Source organism: Sceloporus undulatus, chromosome 1 (genome assembly GCF_019175285.1).
Source record: "Sceloporus undulatus isolate JIND9_A2432 ecotype Alabama chromosome 1, SceUnd_v1.1, whole genome shotgun sequence".
NCBI classification, from domain to species: Eukaryota; Metazoa; Chordata; class Lepidosauria; order Squamata; family Phrynosomatidae; genus Sceloporus; species Sceloporus undulatus.
This window is the reverse complement of record NC_056522.1, coordinates 23,753,512-23,764,475: the sequence shown is the minus strand read 5'-3', so window position 1 is coordinate 23,764,475 and position 10,964 is coordinate 23,753,512. Positions and strand designations below refer to the sequence as shown.

The 10,964-nt window shown below is 39.7% G+C and overlaps 1 long non-coding RNA gene across 1 annotated transcript in view; it reads left to right on the top strand.

Annotated features, from left to right (window-relative positions):
* Positions 1–10,461, top strand: part of LOC121922341 — a 123,287-nt gene extending 112,826 nt beyond the window's left edge. The window contains exons 3-5 of the long non-coding RNA XR_006102138.1: positions 4,119–4,220; positions 6,699–6,732; positions 10,314–10,461. This is a non-coding gene — a long non-coding RNA (uncharacterized LOC121922341). The remainder of the gene's footprint in view (positions 1–4,118; positions 4,221–6,698; positions 6,733–10,313) is intronic.
* Positions 10,462–10,964: the final 503 nt, after the last annotated feature.

The following is a 10,964-nucleotide window of genomic DNA, read 5'->3' as shown; positions in this document are numbered from 1 at the left end:
AAAGCGGTATACAAATAAATCATATTATTATTATTATTATTATTATTATTATTATTATTTTCTTCTCTATGCACCTGTGCTTATTGAACTATTGCCCTCTTATCAGGGACAGGGTTATAATCCTTAAAACATACAATTGTGTAAAAGGCTTTATAGGACTATACTGTGGAACTATAAAATCAAGTTCCCACTTAGATGATAAGCCTGAGTCTGTTATGTACAACTGTACAAGTGCTACCAGGTATGAACTCGGAGCATATGACCTCATACATGTGAGCTAATATATTTTCTAATTATATTCTCCTTTAAGAGATCTTTGGACCTTGCAAGTCTTAAGGCAGATTGGACCCAATAACCAACATCCTGTTCTCCAAAGGGTCACTTTACCAAGCACACAAGAATCAAAGCGTACACAATGATTGCATTGGGAAACAGGAAATATTCCGGTAGAGCTTCATAAATGGCATTCAGCAACAGTGATAAGTAGCTGACAGTACAATACAGTTGACTCAGAATGGAGAAATATTAACTCAGAAGAAGTAAACATGTGGTTGAGAAGCTTCTAAAATCTAGGCTGTTACTATAAAACCTGGTGTTGCTATAGAAGACTAGATTAGGATTGCAAGAGGTGACAAGGATTAGAGCAAAGCAATCTGGAGTATAGAGATTGCTGAAAGGAAAAGAGAGGCAACAAGGAAAGAGTTCAGTGGTTGATAAAGAGGCCAGGACATAAAGCTCTTTCCCCAAACCCTACACACTAGAGAGGGACTAAGTGACAGTCACCTAGGGTTGCCAGAGATGCCTGCTGTACTTTTAATGGTTGTACAATATGGCGTTTCAGTGTTGCTTGTTACTGCTGAAATTTCTTCTTATACACAAACATTACAGGTGTAGGAGCCATCTCCAGTTTTCAGTCTGATGACTCTAGAGTCACTGTTGCACAGAGAATGTCATCCCTGCAAAATAGGTTTAGAAGTGACAGAACAGATTATCTGTTCTTAGTCTTAATAGTTTCCTGAAGAGGTCCAGAGGAGCACTGTAATTCTGGTGGTGGTAGAGCAAAGATGGGAAGATCTTGGCAAGAGATTTCATGGAAGGATAAACTAGCCAAGGTCCTCTAGGACAGAAACAGAATTATAAGAAAGAAAATAATCTAATGAGACTAAATCTCAGTCTAAATCCTAGTTCTAAGTATTAGAAGAGGTTGGGTTATAGAAAAGTGATTTTACATAAACATTGGACTTTCAGACTTAATGAAGTCATCTTACTGGGAGCAAGGCAAAGCCTAATAAACTATTCTAGCAAGAAGCTCCCAACAACAGGAGAGAGGAAGTTTATTCCCAGTTATTAAAACTCTTTGTCACAGATGGAAACTGGAAGAAGCACTCCCACCCCATCCCTCAACTGGCTGTCTAAGGATTTGGGGATAGAAAACACTTCCTCTTTCAAGCCAGTCCTCTAAAAAAGTAGTAGTAGTAGTAGTTGTTGTTGTTTTCCAGGGTTTCATGAGATTTCCGGATACTTAGCCAAAGGAAGTAATATCTGAGACAGTCATCCTGCCTGAAAGAAGCATTACATAGTACTTAAATTGGCAACCATCCACCTAGATCTCCATGTTAGTATGGAGTTTATCACATGGGGGAAATTCTGTGCAAAAACAAGGGTTTAAATTTGAAAAAAACCCACAAAAGCGGGTTGATTTTCACACAATGTCGTTATTAAACTAATGTTAATCCAAACGGAAGGTGGAGGGAAAGTAGAAAAAAGCCTCTCCTTTTAACTTTAGGAAAATCTCGTAAGTAAAAAGGAGCAGCTTTTGTTTACTTTCTGTTCAGGTTAACACAAATTTAACAACAACATGTGTGAAAATCAACTCGCTTTTATGTTTTTTTCCTACCTTTTAAATCCTGTTTTTGCATGGGATTTCCCCTATGTTTTAAACACCTATGTCTGCACCTAGATCAGAGGCCCATTCACACTATAGAATTATAGTGTTTCCTGTTCTTGTTATTTATCATCATATTGACTTCAACATGATTTATTTATCATCATGTTGACTTCAGCTTAGAGAGACCTCCAAGATCTCCAGTCATCAACTTTACTGCTCAGATCTTGCAGACTCAACGGCTATGGCATCCTTGAATGAAATGCACCTGTAGTACAGTATTCCTCTTTTCCTTTTAATGGGAAAGCAGCCATTATTTGTTCTAGGACCCATTAATTTGGCTTCTTATAGTCCATGGTAGCTATACAACTCTGCTTCAGCACCATATGAGGTGATTCTCTTCCTGCCAACTTTCATTACAGCAGCTTTCACAACCATACATAGACCAGCTTTCACACCTATATATAGACGACCTTGGCAGAGAGAGAGCCTTCTCGGTGGCTGCTCCCACTTTCTGGAACTTCCTTCTGTGGGAAGCTAGGCTGGCCCTCTTCCTCCTTGCATTTTGCCGGCAAGCAAAAACATTTTTATTTAAGCAGGCTTTTAAACATATAATCCGGACAGGGTGGTTTTATATGGGGTGTGCGTTTTAGTGATGCTGTTAACTCTGTATGTTTTTTTATTAATTTTATATTATTTGAACTAGATAATTTTAATTGTTTTATTAATTATTGTGATGTTTTATTAATGTTTTATCTTGTGAGCTGCCTTGGGTCCCTTTTTGGGAAAAAGGCAGCATAGAAGTGGAGTAAAATAAACAAATAAATAAAATAGAAATCAGAAATACTGACTTTGGTAATTAATGATACCTTTACACTTGAGGATCTTATCTAGTGGCCTTCCAAGTATTAGTCTTCTCCTGGTGTATTGACCACATCCTCCATATTGGTTAAGCCAAAGTATAGAAAATCTTTAGCTATTTTAATGTCTTCACTACCCACTTTAAAGTTATATACTTCATCGCTGGCCATTATTTTTGTCTTCTTTCAGCCACTATTTGGAGTAGGCTGCTGCTGCTGCTCTCCTACAGCCTTTCCAGATCTGGCAGAGCTGGTGGCCTGGTGGGAAAGGGAGGAGATTAGCTTTTTTGCCTGGCCAGCAGAACCAGTAGACCCAGGAGATACCCTTTCCCACCAGCGCACCAGTTAATACCCTCCCAAGGTGTTACATAGTACAGACCACACTCCCTGCACCCCCTATTGACATCCCTCTTCATCAGTTTTAAATATAACAGTTCTCCAGGTAGATGTTGGCAATGAGGTATCCCATGCCATCAAACAAACCAGTCAGAGTAAAGACAGATTGCTCCATCATTGCTCTGACTTACCACTTACCTGTAAGGAAAAGCAAACCACAGTTAGCATTCAGTATTGGTACACAGAGAACCAGTATTGGGATTGGGGGGATGTGTCTGTCCTCTCTTTTTCAGTTAGCTTTCCAAGAGCCTAGTAAACTGCTAAAAACCTGATTTTCGATGCTAGGTGTATAAGAGGTTCTTTGGGGTCAAAGCCAGTATGAGAGAGTACAGACTGCTAGCCTCTTTCAAAAGGCTAGTAAATTAGAACTAGTAACTTTTTTGGTTTTGTTTACGACAGCAGGACCGAAACTCCCAGATTAAGCCAGCCATCATAACAGGGGAGTTTATCACACAAAGGAGATTGGGCGTTTATCCTGTGAATATCCTGGAAAAAACACAAAATGATTTCACATGACCTCACACAAGACCCGCCATTAAAGTGGTCACAAAGAAGCATTAACCCACATCTTTTTTACTTTTAGGATTTCAGCAACAATGCATTTCTGATATCACTTTCTTTGTGCAATTGTGTGTGATAATCATTCACGCAATTACTTGTCATTTTCACTTTATTTGCAGGATGCTTTAAATGCTCTTTAATCTCTCTTTAATGCCAAAATTAGCCCCAGTGGGATAAACTCCATAGAGAAGTAGAAATTAGAGAGAAGGGAAAACAAGCTTACTCTTCTTCCACATGTGCTAGTTTTCTACATGCAGGAACATTTACTGATAAGCGCCCCTTCCTGCAATCAATGCTGATATAGTTCAGTGGGATAAGTCTTTTGAATTTTAGCTGACTGCTCTCATATGGTACAATCATTTTAACACAATAGACAAACTGCAACCTTTTTATTTCTTCCATCTCTTTCTTTTCAGGTTTGCATTTACCTGCTTATATTGAAAAAGATTTGTTAAGGTTGACGTGTATATCTTCTACATAACCACATTAGCTCTACACTGGAGGAAGATCATCCAGAGGTAAACAAAAGGCTTTTATATTTTCTGTTTTGCTGAGTGTTGAAGCCACACTCTTTTCTTGTGACGTCTTAACTGTATTTAAAAATAATGACTATGGTTTGCGCAAGAATTTATCACTGGCACCAGAAGACTCCCTTTCTCTTGCCATTATATGGGCTGGTCTGTTGAGCAATACTGATGGGGTGATACCTGTCTTGGCAGTAGTCTGAGATTTTTGTCCTTCTGTTGAACTTTGGCAATTTTACAAAAGGTATTCTGCCAGTAATGTAACACCTGACTGAATTTGATTGAGGAAATGTACTTAAATATGTTTTTAAAATGCATATCACCTTGATAAATTGTTTCTTGAGAGCCAGCGTGAGGTAGTGGTTTGAGCATTGGACTATGGCTCTGGAGATCAGGGTTCAGTTCCCTGTTTGTCCATGAAATCTCACTGGGTGATCTTGGGCATGTCATACATTCTTAGCCCTAGAAAACCCTGTCATAAGTTTGCCTTAGGGTCACCACAAGTCAGAAACAACTTGAAGGCACTCAGCAACACTATTCAAAGACAGAGTTGTGTTACTCTGGAAAATCAGTATGCAACACGATCTTGTGGCACCTTTGACACTAACTGAAAGAGAAAAGCATGAGCTTTCATAGAGGCTGCCTAATTCCTCAAACGCATGGGGTAGACTGGAAAGTCCAGTTTCTCTTATTGTCATTTTCACAAATAACAAGTATGGTAAATCATTTGTTTTGATCATATGTTGTGATCATGATCATATGCTATTAGTAATACCAGAAGAACTGTTCTTTAAGAATCTAGATTTTGGATTGACTGGAAATAACATTTGCCAATTCAAAATTGGCAAAGCAGATAAGAAGTATATTAAATCAACATGGCTAACAAGATTACTTTACATAGAGTGACAGATGGTAATAAATGAGAACACACGATAATAGCTTTTAAAGAGTCAAGATATGAACTGAGCAAATATGATGCCAAAGCCATGTGAGTCAAATATTTATAACAGCATGAGTGGATGGTACTTGTTGTGGTGTAGGCGCAAGGGCTCTGTCCTTTTCTTGAACTTTGTCAACACTTGTTTAACTTGTCCTGCCAGTAATGCCATGATCAGCTGAAATGAACTTAACACTTGGGATTCCAAAGTCACTATCTGAGCAAAGTGTTTTAAAACAGAGCAGCTTTAAAAATAAAAATAAACCAGAGGCATGTATATTTATTTTTATTGTATGTGTGTCAGAATTTGGCTATTTTTCCAACATAATCTTTTGCTGAACATGATCCTGCATAATCAGTAATATTGGCACATGAAACATGTTCCTTTATTAATGCATCTCATCAAAGAAAAAAGTGTGTATTTGTGTTTGTTGCAGGAAAGCATGCTTTTTGTTTTATACCAAAGAAAATAAAAATCATCAAGGCTGCCTGTAAAATGATTTCAACATGGTGGATTATGTTAGGATTAAGCATTTTGATCTGTTAAGAAAAGAACATTTTTTTCTTTGCTCCCCTTTACAGCAACAATGCTAATGATGAACTTTTGTTCTTTCTGTTCTGATACTTACTTGGTAACACTGCAGACCTTCGGAGACATAGCCAATCTGGAATATTAGTATGTAAAAGGATTTTGTAGCACCTTTAAGACTAAGACTGCATCCCTACTGCAGAAATAATCCAGTTTGACAGCACTTCAACTGCCATGGCTCATCATGTAGTTTGTTGCAGCACAAGAGCTCTCTGACAAAGTTAAATGTCTCACAAAACTACTATTCCCAGAATTCTATAGAACTAAGCCATGGCAGTTAAAGTGGTGTCAAACTGGATTATTTCTGCAATGTGGATGCTGCCTAACTGTGCAAAAGCATAAGCTTTCGTAGATTTAGGGGCTGTACAGATTGCCCCTTTTAGCACCACATTGGTGTTGCGGCAACCGCACGGTGCACCCCTGATCTCACCTTTCAGCAGCACTGCAGAAAGGGTGCCATAGCTGCCGGCGCTGTGGCTTTTCGGCGCTCCTTTGGTGCTGTGTCATGTAGACACAGCACTAGAGGAGAACCATGACACCCCACCCTGTGGTACGGTGTGCGGCGTCACGCCAGCCTGGCAGCAGAGTCAGACACCACCCCCTAACTCCACCCCCAGGCTGGTCAAATATGCTGATGTGTACACATTGTTGGTCTAATAATTCCTCAGATTCATGAATCTGATCCAAGCATCCAGATCCATACATCTGAGGAAGTAGACCAGATCTATGAAATCTTATGCTACAACTACTTTCGCATACTTATTCTCAAAGATGCTACAAGATCCCTTTGCATACTGCAGACCTTGTAACAAATGGGGAAGAGGCTTGGTCTTTGCTCTCCTTTCTGCAGCAGTTTCTCTGTCCTACTTAATCTTACTGGCTTTCAGAGTAAAATTGCACTGACACTGATGGCACGATGACAGTTTGGGTTTCTATTTTTAACTAGGGTTTGAAGAAGGTTTCTTAACTGTGGTTAATAGGTATGTACACATAGCACTAAACTACAGTCTCTTTCTCTCTCTCTCTCTCTCTCTCTCTCTGTATAAATTTCATACAGGCTAGGAATACTCAGTGGTGGTTTTGCCAGTTTCTTCCTTTGAAACATTGCCTACATCATCTGGTATTCATTGATGCTCTCCCATCCAAGTATTAACCAGAGCTGACCCTGTGTAGATTCTAAGATCTGGTGCCTTTAGGGAATGTAGTTCCTACAAAGAGAAAATCAAACTGGCCTGTCAGTAGTCTTGGAAGAGTTGAAACTGCATCTTCCCAGGTGATTTCTGGGAGAGTGATTTCTGGGTAGATCTGAGCTTGGAACATGTATAGAAGTGTTAATTGGGTTCTCCAGCTGCCCGCCATGTTCTTTGTTCAGATATTTTCAGAGGATTCCTGGGAGTTGCCTCCTCAGACCAGTACAGAGCTTGGAAAATATATTTTGGGAGGACTATAGTACACTATATTTTTCAGAAGAAGGAATTGGCAAAATCACTTCTGAGTATTCCTTATCTAAGAAAATGCAGTGAAATTCATGGGGCTGCCACAAGTTGACAGTTGATTTGAAGACACATAGACATAACTCCCAGCGTAGTGTAGTGATGTGAGGATTGGACTAGGACACTGGGAGACCAGGGTTTGAATTCCTGCTCAGGCATGGAAACCCAGTGGAAGGCTTTGGGCAAGCCACACTCCTTCAGCCTCAGTGGAAAGCAACAACCAACCACTTCAGAGCAAATATTGCCAAGAAAACCCTAGGGTAGAATCACCAGCATAATGTAGTGGTTTGAACATTGGGCTTAGGATTCTGGAAGAACAGAGTTCAAATCTTACTCAGCCACAGAAACCCACTGGGAGATCTTGGGCAAGTCACATTCACGCAATCTCAGATGAAGGCAGTGGAAACACCCTCTGAACTAATGTTGCCAAGAAAAGTACATAATAGAATCACCATAAATTGGAACTTACTTGAAGGTGCACAATAATTATTCCCAGAATTCTCTATCTAGGAGCTGTTGTCCAAAATAACTTTCCCTGCAGAAATGGAAAATTGTAAAAAAGAGAGAGAGAGAGAGAGAACACAACAACTAGTATAAATTTACCAGGATTTAATAATATGGTTTAATATCAGACTCGGGCCTTCCTTTGGAAGTCTTGCCAAAAGGAAGAAAATAGCACAAATACTTTGGAAATAAAAAAGAAAACCCAAGTAAATCTTGCAAGTCAGTAAGGCATTTAATTGAGTGTTTTAAGTACAAATGGACAATGATATAAAATACTACTAGTCAAACACTATTAGAAAATCAGCCAAAGAGGTCATGGGACCATTAAATGACAAAATTATAAACAGGCATGGCAAGAAAATAGACATTGCAAAGAACTCAAATCATGTCTGTTCACTACAGAAGATACTGCAGGAATGCCCACATTTTAGCTATTTTTATTTTATTTTTGGAAATCTCTGATGATAGGTTTTTATTAGTAATCTGATTCATGCAAAGATCATGGTGCACCACATCCTGGAAAACCTTTGAAGAGTATGCTGAGACAGGAGTTTTTGATGAGTCATGTTCATTTCTTGGAGCATTCATAAAATGTATTCACCACCATGGCTAGCTAAAACTACCAACTCATGGGTATTCTCCAATTTAAAAAAAGAATGTGTGGATAAACCTTGAATTTTCCATATGAAATGCATCTAATATAATTTTAACATATGTTAGTGATGACCTTTTCCCATGGAACCACAATTCAGATGTTCCTCTTTGAAGGAAGAGATGTGTAGCACCATTTCCTTGCTGCTTCTTGTCCTTTCCAGAAGAAATAAACTGGGTCTCTTCTGTAGAGCTTGGGAATATTACTTATTTACAGGTATACCTCAGTGAACTGAGCAGATGTGTTCCTGAGCCTTACTAATTTAACAGAAAATTTGGTACAAAAGACAAAAATAATATGGAAATAATAGGGGTGGCTTCCTACACCATAAAAATAAATAGCAGTTGGACATATTTTATTATTATTATTATTATTAACCTTTATTTATAAAGCGCTGTAATTTTACACAGCGCTGTACATCAATTTTTTAGTCAGACGGTTCCCTGCCCTCAGGCTTACAATCTAAAAGACACGACACAAAAGGAGAAGGGAGTGGTGGTGGGGAATAGGATCAGGTCCAGCAGATCTTTTCCACCTCCGAGGCCTGGACCAAGGCAGATGGACTGGAGGAAGGGCTTGGCTTCTTGATGGATGGTTAGAAGGAGGCTTCCTGGGTCAGAGAGGGTCTCACCTCTGAGAATGCTTCTCTAAACAATATAGTCTTTAATTCAGTTTTGAAACTGGGCAGAGAAGTGATGAGGTGTGCATGTGGGGGAAGAAGGTTCCAGGAGTAAGGGGCAGCAAGCGAGAAGGGACGAATTCGGGAGGGGGCAGTGGTAGTCCTACATTGTGACAGGAGACCCTGACTACCAGAGCGGAGGGTGCGAGTAGGAATGTAAGGAGAAAGAAGGTCAGATAAGTAAGGAGGGGCCAACCCATGGAGGACTTTGAAAGTCAGTAACAAAAGCTTGTACCGGATGCGAAAGGGGAAGGGGAGCCAATGAAGGGAGGATAAAAGAGGAGAAACATGGTCAAAGCGGTGAGCGGATGTGACAATACGGGCAGCTGAATACTGGACAGATATTAAAGGATGGAGGTGTGAAAGAGGAAGTCCTGTTAGAAGGAGGTTACAATAATCTAGTCGCGAAACCACTAGGGCATGGACTAGAGTTTTGGCAGTAGAGATTGAGAGGAATTTATATTTCAATAAACTTTTTATCAAAACTAAGTAATAGGCACTGGTGAAATAAAATGACCAGGTCAGGTAATTCTTGCATAAGTACCATATATACTTATATATTCGCAGCTGCTGCAAAGGTTCTGTGTGCTGCCTGCTTCTCTTTAGCTGGGAGAATATAAAGTACTGAGTGTACTCAGAGCAAGGAGGAAATGAAGCCTAAATGTGTCAATCTACATATTGATCCAAAAAAGACAAGAGGGGAAATCACCAGGGGCTCATAGGGTTTTTTTCTCTTGGATGAAAGAATGCTGGAGAATTATGTTGTTGCAGTATATTATATATAAATGGAAGAAGAGCATAAATGGAAGCAAGCAGGCACTCCCAAGAAGCCATCAGTTCTGCTTCCTCACATGAAATTCTCAGGGAAGGACCTTATGGCCCATCATACCTCACTTTCAGCTTATTCACATTAGCCTTCTCTGAGTTATGAAAATCAAAAACTGTCAACCATCTCATACTTCATCGTACAGGTGAACTGTCCATTCAGGAAACATCAGTAGACATTGCTTTGGATAGAAAGTTGGCCTTCTGCAACTGGAACTGTTCCTTCTATTCATGGAAGGGTCTTTGATGTGGTTGCAACTTCCATTGGTGAGAAATGATTCCTCCTGGCAAGATTTATTCAGGGAGGTTTGCATAGAATACTTTATATAGCAGAGCTGAGGATCATGTTGTTTTTTACATGTTCAACTGGCACTACCATCATCCATCACTATTGATTGCACTGACTAGAGCTGATGGGAATTGCAGAATGACAGTATCTGAAGAGCTGTGTTCCTCAGCTTTGCTTTAGAACATTGGCTTCCATGCAACTGCTAAGGTAAATTAATTTACTTCCTGCTAATATTATGTTGAGAACCAGCATGGTGTAGTGGTCTGAATGTTGGACTATGGCCCTGGAGATCAGGGTACAATTCGCTGCTTGAGCATAAAACCCCACCTTGGGCAAGTCATACTCTCTCAGCCTTAGAGGAGGTCAATGGCTCCTCTAAGGCTGAGAGAGAAGAAACCTGCCAAGAAAACCCCATGATAAATTTGCCTTAGAGTTGCCCTAAGTTGGAAACAACTTCAAGGGACACAACACACACACACACACACACACACACACACACACACACAATATTGTATTGTCTTCCATATTTCAATATGATTTCAATTTGCGTTTATTAGTAACAGCTGTCTTTTCTCCATTCTGTACATTTCAATACTGAGGTGCTACTTAGTTCTGGTTTGCATATGTCCCCAGTATTGTCTCTTTCCACATGTTTAGGCATGTAAATGAACTTTAAATTCATGTCCCCTTCTCTACCAAATGTAGAAAGGTCAAGATGGACTGGGACCGCCATGAATAAACACCTACACACGAGGTCTCCACTCAAGTGA